The sequence below is a fragment of the Centruroides sculpturatus genome, unplaced genomic scaffold (assembly GCF_000671375.1).
Source record: "Centruroides sculpturatus isolate CEXI.00-Female unplaced genomic scaffold, Cexi_2.0 scaffold415, whole genome shotgun sequence".
NCBI classification, from domain to species: domain Eukaryota; kingdom Metazoa; phylum Arthropoda; class Arachnida; order Scorpiones; family Buthidae; genus Centruroides; species Centruroides sculpturatus.
In genome coordinates this window covers 174,229-191,411 of record NW_019384825.1, presented here as the reverse complement: position 1 = coordinate 191,411, position 17,183 = coordinate 174,229, and the positions used below count along the sequence as shown (strand labels likewise).

General features: G+C 29.6%; 1 protein-coding gene across 1 annotated transcript in view; it reads left to right on the top strand.

Annotated features, from left to right (window-relative positions):
* The first annotated feature begins 386 nt into the window (after positions 1–386).
* LOC111630013 (E3 ubiquitin-protein ligase TRIP12-like) overlaps positions 387–17,183 on the top strand; it is a 189,689-nt gene continuing 172,892 nt past the window's right edge. The window contains exon 1 of the mRNA XM_023374005.1: positions 387–524. The gene's annotated coding sequence lies outside the window, so the exon portion shown is untranslated. The remainder of the gene's footprint in view (positions 525–17,183) is intronic.

The window sequence follows — 17,183 nt, the reverse complement described above, 5'->3', positions numbered from 1 at the left end:
TTCTTTAGACTTTACTTTATCAGTTTTTCCATGTCTTTAATTTGCAAATCAAATTCAGAGTTTAATTTTAAGTTGTTCTAAAGTTAAATTAAACATAACTAGGTTTAATTCTAAAGCATATAAAATTTAATTGACTTGACTCAACAGTCAGTTAAGTTGACTATCTTAATCTTTCAGTTAATTTAAACAAATTGTCTAAAAAAATATAATGTTAGCTTAGATTTTATACAGGATTATCAGTATATAAGTAAAATTTTCATAAGTGGTTATAAAAATTATCTTTTATATATCTTAAAATTATTGTAATCATAAATACCTAGTTATTGCATTATTTATATACAGTAACTATCTCATGTTTCTTTAACTTGAACTTTTCATTTTTCCTAGGGGTTCGAGTTATGGAAATTTGACAGTGCAGATGTTGAAATACAAAGTGTTGTTCAATTTCTTTTGGCTACAGGCACAAAACCTGAAATTTCTTATCAAATAACAGAAGTATTAAGTTTAAATTTAATATCAAGATGGTAAGGGGTCAGTTAAATCTTTCATTGTTTTGAAAATCTTATATTGGAGGACAAATATAAAGCTACATTTAGAATTACCAAAAAGATTCTTTAAAATAACCTTTCAGATAACTTAATGATTATAATTTTTTTTTATAATGTAAATTTATAACCTTTTTACCGTTAACATTCTTAATAAAACAAGTGTGTAAATTTTAATGTCACATATCATATGATTCTAATACTAAACTGTCATGTAGACTATTAAAATTAAAATGAATAATATATTTTAAAAATTTAGAAAACAATTAATGTTGGAATAGAATAAAAATTATGCTGATATTTCATATTATAAAATTAGGAAATCAACAAAATATATACGAACTAATTTTTGAATAATGTAATTATTGCATGTATTACTGAAAACATTAACCATATTTATAATAGTCTTATTAGTTAAGTTTTAAAATTCTTACATCAGATTCCAGTCAATGAAATGGCTTGTTTATGACATTACTGATGATGATGATAACAATTTTGATAAGTTTTTTGTTTGATTTGTAAATTTACAATCAAACAAATCAAAACTTGCATACTGAAGGAAATATAATGCTACAGAAATCTTTCTAATTTCAGTGTGTAATAATTTAAAAGTGTTAATTTGATTTTGGATTATTAATGTTCATTGATTTATTTATCTTTCTTATCAGCAATTTCCAGCTATGCACAGTGATTTGCTATTGAGTCTAAATGGCTTATATATCATGCATTATAAGTTTACCATGATTTCACAGTTGTCACTTTGAATATAGTTGTTCAAAATATCTGTTCATTTCATGTCATGTTTGTGTTTAATTCCTTTATAATGTATTAGTTTTTTTTTTTGTTTTGAAAGAAATATCCACAAAAAGTATATTAGAAGATGATAATTGTGAAGTTGTGGAGAGCTTAATATTTTCTAAAGACTTTTTTGTGTATAATGTTAAGAGATAGTAAATTTCTCACATAGATTGTAAATAGCTGATAAAGGAAGAAAAAAAATTGTGTACTTCATAAAATTAACTTAAGATTAATTTATATTATTTTGTAAACTAGAAATTGCTTCAACTGGCTAGATACAATTTAAACTAAGCAGACTTCTGGAGCTTAAGTTTTTCTTGCTTTAAATTACATCATTTATTGGTGAAATTAGATGTGGATTGTTATAATTTTTTTTGGGGAATTTGAATATTAGAACTTTTTGTTCTTGGAATGTGTTTTAATAATATAGAAAGCTTTTTTCATTTGATGAATATTAAATTTATGATTTTCTGAAGTGGATTTATAGTTTGCTGTTTTTAATTGTAAATAAGTTATTCATCAAAACTTGTTCAATTTTCCTTTAATAAAATTATAAATAAATTTAGAAAGCATCATGTTAAAATCTTAGTTACAATATAAGAACACTTCAACACCATAATTCAGTTAAAGAACAAAAATATTTATTAAAAAACAAATTTTTTCAACCTTTATAAAGGCCATCCTCAGATTCTACTGGTAGAATGGAAAAATCAAACAACAAGATATAGTTTAAAAATGTTCATTGAGTACAAAGTTCATATGCACAGGAGCATAGTAATATATTATAAATTAAAACGAAAACAGAAGAAAAATACAAAGAACATGCTATCATCTTTTGAGAACAATATATTATTGTATTTAAGGTATGTCTACGACATTGTGTTCATTTGGTCTTGTGACCACCCCTACACAACTTCCTGGAGGCCATTAATAACAACCCTTGTGGTCTAACACTATCTCTGGAACAAAGTAATGATAAGCAGGTACATTTTTTTGGATCTCACCATTACTTTGAGTAACAGAGTTCTCACTACAAACATTTTCCGTAAAGCTATATTCAAACAATTCTTCATTCCATCATACTCACATGATCCTTTGAAGTACAAATTGGCTGCCTTCAGAACCTTAATCCATAGAACGTTCACCCACTGTTCTAACAATACCATTAGACAAAGGGAGCTCTAACGCATTTTCTGTATTGCCAAAGCACTTTGATATCAACGCAAGCTTATCAACATGTTTATAAAATATTTTGACAGGCCTACAATGGCAACAACCAACAAGGATACCAAGCTCTTTTGAGGTATCACACATAACCAGCAATTCAGTGGTATCTTCAAGGAGATTGGACAGCAATCTGACATCCAAATTGCATACAAGAGATCTCTCACTGTCTTTTCATTACTTAGGAATGACAAGATCCTCTTGATGAAAAGACTGCCAGGAGTGTACACAATTCCTTTGTGTGACCATAGGCTTGATTGACATATGAATACATAAGCATTATGTTTAGATTTCTCAAGTCAAGACTCAAGTAACACCAGGACTCGATTACTAAAAGAACAGGAGCTATGGCCTTGGCCACCTTTGCATTGAACAGAGATTAGATGTTTATTTTGGTAGAGCTCACCTTCCACATCGAAATGTATTACCATTGCCTCTAAAATATCTTGATTATTGAGATATACAATCCTATCTCTAGAAGAACAGCTATCAATAGCTTGGACATGGTTCCTGGAGGGCAGTATTTGAACACGTTTCTAACTGTATTGACTTTTATAAGCACTTTGGTCTTAGTACATTTATTGCTTTTTATAACTTTTTTTATCTATAGTTTTTAAATTTTTTGTATATTATTTTTCTTATAATTTTGTTTTAATTTATAATATATTACTATGCTCCTGTGCATGCAAACTTCTTATGCAATGAACATTTTTAAACATTTTGTTGTTTGATTCTTTTCATTCTACCATTAGAACCTGAGATGGTCCTTATAAAGGTTCAAAAATATTTATTAAAAATTAAATGTTTTTTTCTGTCTTGGATTATGAATTGTTTTTACGTTGCATACATCCAGTTGGGATAGTGTTTATGCATTAATATGGCTGTGTCAGTCAAACTCTTATTTACAATTTGTTTTGTTATTAAATTAATAAGCTTAACCAAATACATCAAACTTTCCTTCAGATATTATACTTTTCAGTTAAACTTATAACGTAAATAGTCTGATTATAAGTAAGTCATAACTTCTTAAATACTTTTTTCAGCAACAATAATTTATTTAAATGTTTTTGATCACTTTTTATAGGATCACTTGTGTCAGGTTTAATGTATAAACAAGATTTGAACTGTAAGTTCTAATTAATGTTCTAACAGAATTTTAAAATAAATTGAAATATATCAAATTTAATATCCAGTTAAAATATGCAGCTGTTTGCATTGGAAGTCTTATTTCAATTTGTTTTAAAAAGCTGTTAGAACATTAATTAGAACGTAGTTTAAACCTTGTTTGTGTTAAACTTGACACAGACCTATGAAAAGGTGTCAAAAACCTTTAAATAAATTAGTGTTTCTGAAAAAAGTATTTAAGGTGTTGTTCAAATTATATTTATGAAGTTTTTAAATTATTTTTCAGATAATATAATATGCTAAAAAACTGTACAGAAAAAATTTTTCTTTTTGAATTTTTTTAATGATATATGATTTTTAACAATGTAGTGTGATAATCTTTATTCATATTTGTTAGTAGAGAGTATGAAATGAAATATTATATTAAAAAATTATTATTAGTTTATACTTTTATTATAATTATATTTATTGTCTTTACTATATTAAACTAAGGAAATTTCATCAAAATTAATTCTATTTATTAAAACATAAATTTTAATGTTTGAGATAATGTTTAATTACATTTTGTTTGATTACTGTCATTGGCATTACTTATGTATTATCAATTATTAGTTTTAAGTAATTTATACACAGGTTTTTTAAATTTACAATTCACAAAATAAGATATTGTAATTATCCCTTTGTTTAAAAGTGAAAAAATAGCATTACTTGATTATTTGAATATAAGAGATAAAGTATATGCAACCATTTGTGATGTACAATAGTAAGACTAATGACTATTAGAAGATGGCAATTTTTCCTTATCAATTCGCTTGTGCCAACGATAGATCTGACATCTAGCGGTATTAGCGTGAACTACGTAATGGCGGCTGTTATGGGTATAAAGTCTGTGGTCTGTTAGAATTAGAAAGTGTTCAACCTACAATGGCAAATAAGTATTGCTGTGAATTTGGATGTAAGTCTAAAGGTTCATCAAACTCAGTACATATGCGCACATTCCCAAAAAATAAATTGCTGCGAAAAAAGTGGGAAGTAAAACTGAAGTTATCACTTCAGTTTCACCAACACCTAATTTTGCTGAGCTTAAAATTCTTTTATTTTTACAAACGTTTTCACCGTATCTAATATAGGCCATCAGGTTTAATATTATAAATGTTCCAAAATGGAACCTACCATTTTTGAATATTTTACATATTTAAAATTTTTTAAAAATTTAACTTTAAAATAAATTGAAAGAAGTGTGTATATTAAATAAATAAATAAAAAGTAAATAAACAAATAAAACATAGAAACCAAGCTAACTAGAAAGAAACATGATTTAAGGGTTTCTAAGTCCCATTCTTTTTTCTATTATATATTTCCATACTGTTGGAAGTGCATTAGCATCCCTAGCATTTAGGCAACAGTTTTTTATTTTACTTTTATAAATTTCCACCTTTTCCATCTCCAGTGCAATGGATGGAGAGTGCACCGTTTTAATGACTAGCCTCTTCCCATTTTACAATCGTTCCTTCAATCTGTGCCATAACTGCTAATGTTGTGTTGTGTTTGTCAACATTGTATCTATGTTCTTTCATACATACTGTCAGGTTTCTTCTAGTCACACCCACATAATCTTTTTGATTCCTAACTGTTGATTTTCAAATGATATTTTATATACCCCAGCTTTCTCTTCCTTTTTTACACTATCTTTATCGTTCCATAGCAAGCTATAGACAATGGGTGCTCTTTTTCTTATAAAAACTTGAGAATGGTTTATAAAAGAGCTCCCAATATCTATAGCTTGCTATGGTACAATAAAAATAGCGTAAAAAAGGAAGAGAAAGCTGGGGTATATAAAATGGAAATATATAATAGAAAAAAGAATGGGACTTAAAAACCCTTAAATCACGTTTCTTTCTAGTTAGCTTTGTTTTCTATGTTTTATTTGTTTATTTACTTTTTATTTATTTATTTATTTAATATACACACTTCTTTTAATTTATTTTAAAGTTAAATTATTTTTTTGAATTTTAAATATGTAAAATATTCAAAGATGGTATGTTCCGCTTTGGAAAATTTATAATATTAAACCTGACGATAGTCTATATTAGATAGGTCGAAAACGTTTGTAAAATTAAAAAGAATTTTAAGCTCAGCAAAATTAGGTGTTGGTGAAACTGAAGTGAATTAGTTGCTAAGAGGTGGATAGATATGTTTTATGTTATGTTTTAGCATTTCCTCTCCTTATAAGACATCTTTTTCGATCACTCACATATTCTAAAATGTCACAAAGTGTAATCATCATAACTTTAACAACTATGAAATCAACTAGGATTAATGTCGGACACAAATGCAGATAAAACGTTTTGACTACAGAGAGAAAAGATATTAAAAAGACAACAAACATGTAACTCTCGTATGTTGCCATGCACGCTATACCCTTTGTGGCAGCCATTTTGGTCAACTCGTACACCACCTATATTTACTGGCACAAGTGAATTCAGAGAGGTCATTGGGAATTAAGAGCAAATAAGATACATAACACTTTTGGATAAAGAACTAGTTTCTACTTCTGTATTAAACTGGAATCTTGTTTTAGTGTCTTGCAGATATTATGGAATTAGTGTATCTAGAAATGAATACTACTAGGAGTATTTTGGAAAATAGTAGCTGTTTTTTTGCATTATATTTGCTCAATGATTAGCTGAATATTTGCCAGTGATTATCTGACTTTCAATTGCCCAGTGAACCTGGGCAATTGAAAGTCAGCTAATCACTGGTTTCTCATGTGTTGTGAATTTTATTGAGTTATTAGCATTTTTTGTTTTGTTTTTTCATCTTAAACACTGTTGTCAGAGGTGGGGGAAAAAATGTTATTTCATAGTGCAAAAAAATAAATTACCATATGAGGTACATTGTCCATTCAAGAAAGTTAGAGAACATTATGGATGAATCAATAGTACAGCAATGGTGTTGAATTTTAATTGATTCTCAATTATAAATGAACTGGATTTACAGATTATTTTTCTGTATCAAGTTGGTGAATTCATTAAATAGAACAGTGTTACACTTGATAAAATCCCAAAAAATTTCACATTTTTCACACTATAATATGCAAAGTTTTTATGGTGTATCTCGGGTCCTGAAAAATTTCTGCAAGATGTATTCCATATAAACAGCAATCAACACAAAACAAACTCTATAATTGCTGTGTTTTTGGATTGATACTTAAGGGAAAAAGACAAATTTTTGACACATTATATTGAATGAAAACTTGGGTTTCTTACACTATACCTGAAGACAAATGTTAGTGGAATGGCATCACCTTTGTTCATTAACCAAACCAAAGAGACGGATATACTTGCCTCAAATTCATGGCAGCTTATGGAACTAAAAAAGCCCACTTGTTGCTGAGTTCATGTTTCAAGGAGCTATAATAAATGCCAATGCATATTGTGCTACATTGAAGTATCTATATTAGACTGTTCAGAATTGTAGAAGACCTCCATGACAATGCAAGACTCATAGTGCCAAAATAACAACTTGAAAGTTTCAAAAGTTTTGGATTATCCACTTTACAGTCTAGACTTGGCCCGTAATGTTTTTCATTTTTTCATGAAATTGAAGAAGTTTTGGGGAAAAAATGCTTTGCAAGTGAGGAAGAGTAAAGAATGCAGTCATTATTTTTCTGACTGGTGAAGGTGCATGATGAGAAAATACAAAAACTTGTTATGTAGTACAATAAGTATCTTAATATTCAGAGTGACAACATGGAAAAAAGTCTTTGGTATGTAGATGTAAAATGTAAACATTTTTTCATAAATTTTTATTGATTATTTTTTTTAACTCAAAAATTGGTACAGTAGAGTCTCGAAAACTTGGCCTAATGTGGACCGAAGAATGGCCGAGTTTGTGAAAATGCCGGGTTATTGGGAATGAGGTTAAAAAATAAGTATGAGTGTTTCCTCAGAAAATACTGTACTGTACTTGTATGTATTGTTTACTTGAGAATACAACAGAGAATAAACTGCCCAAATACCCTTAAACAAAGGAAAAGTACGTCCTTTATTAAGACAGAGCCTTTACTACATGAAAATGAAAATTAATGAATACACTGTGTACAGTAATTTACCTGATAAGACAGACCTCAGAAAAATACTTTGAGGCAAAATGCTGTCTATAATGAAAATTAATTAACTAAGGATTTTTTGCCCTGCCAGGGTGTGGCCGAGTTATCTGGACTGCCGGGTTATCGAGTGCCGAGTTTTCGAGACTCTACTGTATTAAGGACATAACATAGAATACATAAAACAAGTTGGGTTTAATGTGTTGGAATTTGTTAAAATTGCTGCTGCTATAGAATGTGGTTATGATCACATGATCATTAGAAAGCAAGTGGTATCGTGACTAAAATAGTCTGAGTGTCTACCACTGAAGCTCTAAATCCAATCATTTGCAGTAGACCCCCCTATAACATGGTAGATACATTCCATGTTATACGAGTCACTTAAATACATGAACCAATCACAGCCAGACACTTGTGCAGTTTAGGGGCTATGGCTGTTTGAAAGGTTTTCTTCCATAATATTAATTGATTCTAGACTAATTTTGACTCGAACATTTCCAAATCATGTATAATTTTTTTGGAATAATCCATATAAACTATGCTATAAATAAAAAATTGTAGGAATACTTATAAATAAAAAATTGTAGGAATACTGTAAGAAGTGCCCATTGTTTGAAGACGCCATTTCTTAAGCTTGTTTTTGTCGTGGAGTGGCTTATTGAACGGCGGACGCATTTCCTGATAAGTTATTTTGATGACTAAAGACAAAATTTTAGATAACATTAAAATTATAAAATTACAGTATTAGACTTACAGTACCTAATTTATATACTGTACAGACGATAGTAAACTCAACTTTTTCACCTAAACTCTCCGTATATATACGTGGTGCTGGACGGCAGCAAGTAGTTTGGCTGCTCGTCCATTATTGGTCCAGATTCAACCAATCCTGTTGCGACGCGACAATCTGTCTCATTCTTTTACCGTGTTATACTAACACGATCACAATTTTTTCACTGCGTTATACGAACCCGTGTTATAGGGGGAGTCTACTGTATTATTTATCTTAAATACAATAGGAAATGTCTTGTTAGACACCAATTCTTCCCTTCCAGTAACAAATTAACCCATAACAAATATGTAAGGTATTATTATTAAACCAACACAAAAGTAAAAAAATTAAGTAATACAAATACATAAAATAATGTTTAATACTATTTTATGTATTAATAAAATAAGAGTAAGAATGAATAAATAAATAAATCTTTAAAAGTTACACAGTGTGTGTTTACAAGTGTATTTAAAGTGTGAAGTCTTTATATAGATGTTGAGATTATTCATTTTTTGGGAAATAGTCTATAAAATGATGATAAAATGCACGATGGGCTATTCAAATTCTGCTGATGTGCTCTTAAATGGAACTAATTCATCTGGATATAACTATTAAAGTATTTGTAATATAATAATGGGCCGAAGTATTTAAAGTGAGGGAAAACCAATCTAGATCTGGCAACTTTGGGTGATGAGTAAAAGGTAGATTATAAAATTTATTTAATATTGGGTAAATTTCATTGTCTTTCAAAATTCCTTCTATAAGGGAGGGGAAAGCCATGGCCAAATGAGCAAACAATAATCAACAAGGAAAGGTTGTGAAGAAAATAACATGTAATATGCTTTTTTTGAAGAGAGTTTGTAAAATTGCTAGAGAATTCCTTAGCATGAAAGTGATTTACTTTTTTGTCAGTATGACTTTTTAATGTAAGTTTGCTATCAAAAATTATACCATGATCATTAAGAGTTAATATATTTTATAAGATTTGTACTGATTAGAGAATGGTGGTAAAGGAATAATCCAAGTTAATGTAAAATACATGATGATTATTTTTGATTATTAATTTTAAGCTTGGTTTTTTTTTGAAAAGGGTTGTCATAAGATGTAAATATAACTGTATAACTTCATGGTTGTGATTTAGTAATTTAATGTCATCAGCATAAATCGGGTGGGCAAGCAAGAATTCAGTAGGAGCCGAATTGTAGGTTTTGCAAAATGCACGGGAGCTGCGGTTCTGTACTTTTTATTCTGCATCGCAATTCTGTACTGTGGTTTTATTATATAATATAAATATAATATAAAACAAATATTGAATTTTTTTAATAAACATATTTTCACAAAATTATGGAAATATAATTGTAAAAATAATAATAAAAAGCAGAAATTAACACTTTCAGCAAGAGTTGCATTTGCCCATGTCTGGCATAAGTAATAACAAACAATTTAAGTTGATTAAGTATTAATTCAAAATATAAACAATATTTAATGTTAACATTTTTCTTGGATATTCATTTTTTTATATATAATTTGCTTTTCCCAGTTTGTAAATCCTTTATATTTCTTGTTTACAGCATACCTGTATTATCAAAATTAATAAAAATAAAATTAACATTATATCCAAATGTTTTGTTTCTTTAAGACAGGGATGCACAACCTTTTGTGAAGAAGGGCCAAATTAGGATTAAGTTTACTGACTGGGGGCCGGACCCCCAAGCGATTAATGCAATGGCTGAGATTGGATGCTGGCGGCAATCTTCTTTATGTCTGGTGTAATGGCAGATGTTGAAACAACCAGTAGATTTTTCAAATTCTCGTTGGTTAACCTGTTCCGTGTTTTGCACTTGTTTAAATTCATAAGCGAAAACTTGCAAGCTTGTTTGGCAGTACCTATGTATGCTTGTTTGCATACATAGGTACTGCCAAACATGCTTGCACAAAATCGAGCATTGTCTTTCAGTTTTGGAAATGATGTATCTGGCAGTTCTTCGTAGAATGTGAGGAGATTAGAATTTTTAAACTGTGATTTCAATTCATCACTGCACTAGATGTCTATCAACTCAAGTTGGACATCTGGAGGGGCATCTTCCACTTTCACATCAAATGGAGTTGAAAAAAGTTGCAGGTAGATCTTGTATTTCTGGAATTCACCAAACCTCTCATTGAATGATGTAAGGAGGGTGTTAACTTGGTCAGAGTAATCCATCTTCATATGTGGGTATTTCTCTTTCATGGCCTTGCAATGTGGAAAGTGTGTAAAGTTCTCTGATTGCATGTGGGACTTGAAAAGTGATAGTTTGGTCATAAATGCATTGATGTTACTTGTCAACTGAGAAACAAGTTGCATCTTTCCCTGCAATCTCAAATTAAGGTCGTTTAGATAAGCAGTAATGTCAGCAAGGAAAGCTAAATCACACTGCCATCTTTGTCCCTCCAAATTCCTTGTAGTGTTCCCCCGTTCTTTGAGGAAAGTGATAATAGGCCCCAATAGCTCCACAAATCTCTTGAGGACTGTTGCCTTGCTCAGCCAACGAACTTCAGTATACGTGGGCAGGTCAGCATAATCAGCATCTATTTCTTCAAGAAATGATGTGAAGAGTCGATGGTTGAGTCCATGACGGCAGATTAAGTTCACAGTATCATAGACATCTTTCAGCAGACGTTCAAATCCCAGCTTCTTTGCACAAAGTTGCTGTTGGTGAATTATGCAATGATACTGGACTAACTCCTTTTGCCTGTCCCCAAGGTAATTTTTCAGCAAGGTGAAAAATTAAAAATAATAATTTAATTTTAAATTTACGAAAAAAAGAATGTAAAAATAAAAGTAAATAAAAAGTTCCAATTAATTTACTACTTAAATAACCTAAATATATCTGTTTTCTTTCAAACAAAAAAAACCGCAGCTTTCTAGCTACACGGAATCATTTTACAACCCTCTTTGTTGACAAGTTTATGGCTTGACGCGGTTTGTAATAATTATTAAATCCAAAATATTTTAATGCAAATGGCTTCCTTTTAGTCGTAATGACTCTATTCCAACTACAGTATTAATTTTCTTGGTCCAACTTAATAATAATAAATTTGATGTGAAAAATTTTTTTTCTATTCTTAGTCTATGGAGAGATATTGTTGTAAATTATTGGTTGTTATAGCTTTTTGTACATTTCTTTTTGAACTCTGGTTAGTTTTTTCTAGTTTGAATGACATTAGGTTGACGAATAAGCGTCTTTTCAGAAAAGATTGATTCAAATTCGACAATACCAATCAGAATCTAGAATGTAAACAAATCATAAAAAATCGTTATTTTCATAGTTTTTCAGCGCTATTTTCATTTATTTTTGTTATTTGACGCTATTTAGACGAATAAGCAAGTTTTCCGAAGCATAAAATTGAAGATTTCCCGCCAAAATAGAAACTTCCTGATAACATCGGAAATGACGTTCTAACATCATTTTATTTTATTTGATTCTTCAAAAAATCGTTATAATACTATGTATTAGACTTAGAATATTCGATATCTAAACCAGAAAGTGTTAGCTAGAAATAGACTTATTTATAGAATAACCCCCATTTCCCACTTCAGGGAAAGTTATAAAACAGTTGGGTGCTAATGACTTTGTGAAAGGGAAAAGTTCTACACTTAGAAACTTCGAAAGAAGGGGTTTGGCCTGTACCGTCCGCGGGCCGCATAAACATTGATAAGGGGCCGTATGTGGCCCGCGGGCTGCAGGTTGTGCACCCCTGTTTAAGATATCAGAAGAATTTAAAATCTCGTCTAAAAATATTGTTGATATTGAGAAAAATGTATTACTTATACCACATTTAAAAACATTATTAAAAAAATGTTTTTATTTATCTAAGCTTGATAAGTTTTTTGTTTTTAAATTTTTGGATTTATAATAATTTGGCTTTTTCCATTAATATTTGTATCAATCACTTTGTAAGAAAATACTTTTCCTATCTGAATACTCTTGCTTTTTGTTTTCTAATTGTAATTCCAAACAAAGACAGTGTTTTGGGGATTTAATCCTTTACATTTGACAATTCAAACAAAAAATGTTACTATGTTAATAAAATAGTATATTGTATGTAACTGACATTAATTTTGTACTCGTTTAGTTCCTTCTTGGTATGCTGTATTGTTACTCTATATTGTAAAAATTAAAAAAATATTACAAAAATTTTTTCCAAACTTCATCCTTGTAAAAATCTTATGTTCTGGTCTGATACCAACATAATTGGCTACAGGTTTCTATTATGATTCCAATTTTTTTATGCAAGAATTGGGATCATATTAGAAATCTTTATCCAGAAAGTAATTTCAATTTGCAAATTGCATCGTGGCAACTAAGCACCAGTGACTGATTAATAACAACTAACAGTGTGTGTTCCTATGTCTAAGATCTCCTTGTGCAATTTTGTTGGTGATATTGATTTGATTGTATGATTAAGATTCTAATATATCATTTCTTCCTTTGAAGTAGGATTTGAATCTTATTGAATTCATGTGACTTTAAATTTTAATACCATTAAAAGAAATTTATTCATTATTTTTTTGCACTAATGAGATAGACAACAAACAAAAATGCATACATACACAATACACACAAACACACAAATCCATTTTTACTTGAATATATTACAATGCAAATTGTTATCTAAAAGTTGATAATAATTAGCATTTAAACATAGTTGCAATTTAATTATAGTTAATCTAACTATAAATGTTAGAGTTAATTGAAAAAGGAAGTAATCAATCTTTTGCAAATGAAAGTAGTTTATCCATTTAATTTCTTACAGGTAATGATAAACAGTTTATGTAAATACCATATTTACTTTCATATAAGACGATCTCACATATAGGACAAGGTGTGTGACTTTAAAGATCAAAATAAAGAAAATTAGATTTATTAATATAATTTTNAATTATATTTATTGTCTTTACTATATTAAACTAAGGAAATTTCATCAAAATTAATTCTATTTATTAAAACATAAATTTTAATGTTTGAGATAATGTTTAATTACATTTTGTTTGATTACTGTCATTGGCATTACTTATGTATTATCAATTATTAGTTTTAAGTAATTTATACACAGGTTTTTTAAATTTACAATTCACAAAATAAGATATTGTAATTATCCCTTTGTTTAAAAGTGAAAAAATAGCATTACTTGATTATTTGAATATAAGAGATAAAGTATATGCAACCATTTGTGATGTACAATAGTAAGACTAATGACTATTAGAAGATGGCAATTTTTCCTTATCAATTCGCTTGTGCCAACGATAGATCTGACATCTAGCGGTATTAGCGTGAACTACGTAATGGCGGCTGTTATGGGTATAAAGTCTGTGGTCTGTTAGAATTAGAAAGTGTTCAACCTACAATGGCAAATAAGTATTGCTGTGAATTTGGATGTAAGTCTAAAGGTTCATCAAACTCAGTACATATGCGCACATTCCCAAAAAATAAATTGCTGCGAAAAAAGTGGGAAGTAAAACTGAAGTTATCACTTCAGTTTCACCAACACCTAATTTTGCTGAGCTTAAAATTCTTTTATTTTTACAAACGTTTTCACCGTATCTAATATAGGCCATCAGGTTTAATATTATAAATGTTCCAAAATGGAACCTACCATTTTTGAATATTTTACATATTTAAAATTTTTTAAAAATTTAACTTTAAAATAAATTGAAAGAAGTGTGTATATTAAATAAATAAATAAAAAGTAAATAAACAAATAAAACATAGAAACCAAGCTAACTAGAAAGAAACATGATTTAAGGGTTTCTAAGTCCCATTCTTTTTTCTATTATATATTTCCATACTGTTGGAAGTGCATTAGCATCCCTAGCATTTAGGCAACAGTTTTTTATTTTACTTTTATAAATTTCCACCTTTTCCATCTCCAGTGCAATGGATGGAGAGTGCACCGTTTTAATGACTAGCCTCTTCCCATTTTACAATCGTTCCTTCAATCTGTGCCATAACTGCTAATGTTGTGTTGTGTTTGTCAACATTGTATCTATGTTCTTTCATACATACTGTCAGGTTTCTTCTAGTCACACCCACATAATCTTTTTGATTCCTAACTGTTGATTTTCAAATGATATTTTATATACCCCAGCTTTCTCTTCCTTTTTTACACTATCTTTATCGTTCCATAGCAAGCTATAGACAATGGGTGCTCTTTTTCTTATAAAAACTTGAGAATGGTTTATAAAAGAGCTCCCAATATCTATAGCTTGCTATGGTACAATAAAAATAGCGTAAAAAAGGAAGAGAAAGCTGGGGTATATAAAATGGAAATATATAATAGAAAAAAGAATGGGACTTAAAAACCCTTAAATCATGTTTCTTTCTAGTTAGCTTTGTTTTCTATGTTTTATTTGTTTATTTACTTTTTATTTATTTATTTATTTAATATACACACTTCTTTTAATTTATTTTAAAGTTAAATTATTTTTTTGAATTTTAAATATGTAAAATATTCAAAGATGGTATGTTCCGCTTTGGAAAATTTATAATATTAAACCTGACGATAGTCTATATTAGATAGGTCGAAAACGTTTGTAAAATTAAAAAGAATTTTAAGCTCAGCAAAATTAGGTGTTGGTGAAACTGAAGTGAATTAGTTGCTAAGAGGTGGATAGATATGTTTTATGTTATGTTTTAGCATTTCCTCTCCTTATAAGACATCTTTTTCGATCACTCACATATTCTAAAATGTCACAAAGTGTAATCATCATAACTTTAACAACTATGAAATCAACTAGGATTAATGTCGGACACAAATGCAGATAAAACGTTTTGACTACAGAGAGAAAAGATATTAAAAAGACAACAAACATGTAACTCTCGTATGTTGCCATGCACGCTATACCCTTTGTGGCAGCCATTTTGGTCAACTCGTACACCACCTATATTTACTGGCACAAGTGAATTCAGAGAGGTCATTGGGAATTAAGAGCAAATAAGATACATAACACTTTTGGATAAAGAACTAGTTTCTACTTCTGTATTAAACTGGAATCTTGTTTTAGTGTCTTGCAGATATTATGGAATTAGTGTATCTAGAAATGAATACTACTAGGAGTATTTTGGAAAATAGTAGCTGTTTTTTTGCATTATATTTGCTCAATGATTAGCTGAATATTTGCCAGTGATTATCTGACTTTCAATTGCCCAGTGAACCTGGGCAATTGAAAGTCAGCTAATCACTGGTTTCTCATGTGTTGTGAATTTTATTGAGTTATTAGCATTTTTTGTTTTGTTTTTTCATCTTAAACACTGTTGTCAGAGGTGGGGGAAAAAATGTTATTTCATAGTGCAAAAAAATAAATTACCATATGAGGTACATTGTCCATTCAAGAAAGTTAGAGAACATTATGGATGAATCAATAGTACAGCAATGGTGTTGAATTTTAATTGATTCTCAATTATAAATGAACTGGATTTACAGATTATTTTTCTGTATCAAGTTGGTGAATTCATTAAATAGAACAGTGTTACACTTGATAAAATCCCAAAAAATTTCACATTTTTCACACTATAATATGCAAAGTTTTTATGGTGTATCTCGGGTCCTGAAAAATTTCTGCAAGATGTATTCCATATAAACAGCAATCAACACAAAACAAACTCTATAATTGCTGTGTTTTTGGATTGATACTTAAGGGAAAAAGACAAATTTTTGACACATTATATTGAATGAAAACTTGGGTTTCTTACACTATACCTGAAGACAAATGTTAGTGGAATGGCATCACCTTTGTTCATTAACCAAACCAAAGAGACGGATATACTTGCCTCAAATTCATGGCAGCTTATGGAACTAAAAAAGCCCACTTGTTGCTGAGTTCATGTTTCAAGGAGCTATAATAAATGCCAATGCATATTGTGCTACATTGAAGTATCTATATTAGACTGTTCAGAATTGTAGAAGACCTCCATGACAATGCAAGACTCATAGTGCCAAAATAACAACTTGAAAGTTTCAAAAGTTTTGGATTATCCACTTTACAGTCTAGACTTGGCCCGTAATGTTTTTTCATTTTTTCATGAAATTGAAGAAGTTTTGGGGAAAAAATGCTTTGCAAGTGAGGAAGAGTAAAGAATGCAGTCATTATTTTTCTGACTGGTGAAGGTGCATGATGAGAAAATACAAAAACTTGTTATGTAGTACAATAAGTATCTTAATATTCAGAGTGACAACATGGAAAAAAGTCTTTGGTATGTAGATGTAAAATGTAAACATTTTTTCATAAATTTTTATTGATTATTTTTTTTAACTCAAAAATTGGTACAGTAGAGTCTCGAAAACTTGGCCTAATGTGGACCGAAGAATGGCCGAGTTTGTGAAAATGCCGGGTTATTGGGAATGAGGTTAAAAAATAAGTATGAGTGTTTCCTCAGAAAATACTGTACTGTACTTGTATGTATTGTTTACTTGAGAATACAACAGAGAATAAACTGCCCAAATACCCTTAAACAAAGGAAAAGTACGTCCTTTATGAAGGCATAGAGCCTTTACTACATGAAAATGAAAATTAATGAATACACTGTGTACAGTAATTTACCTGATAAGACAGACCTCAGAAAAATACTTT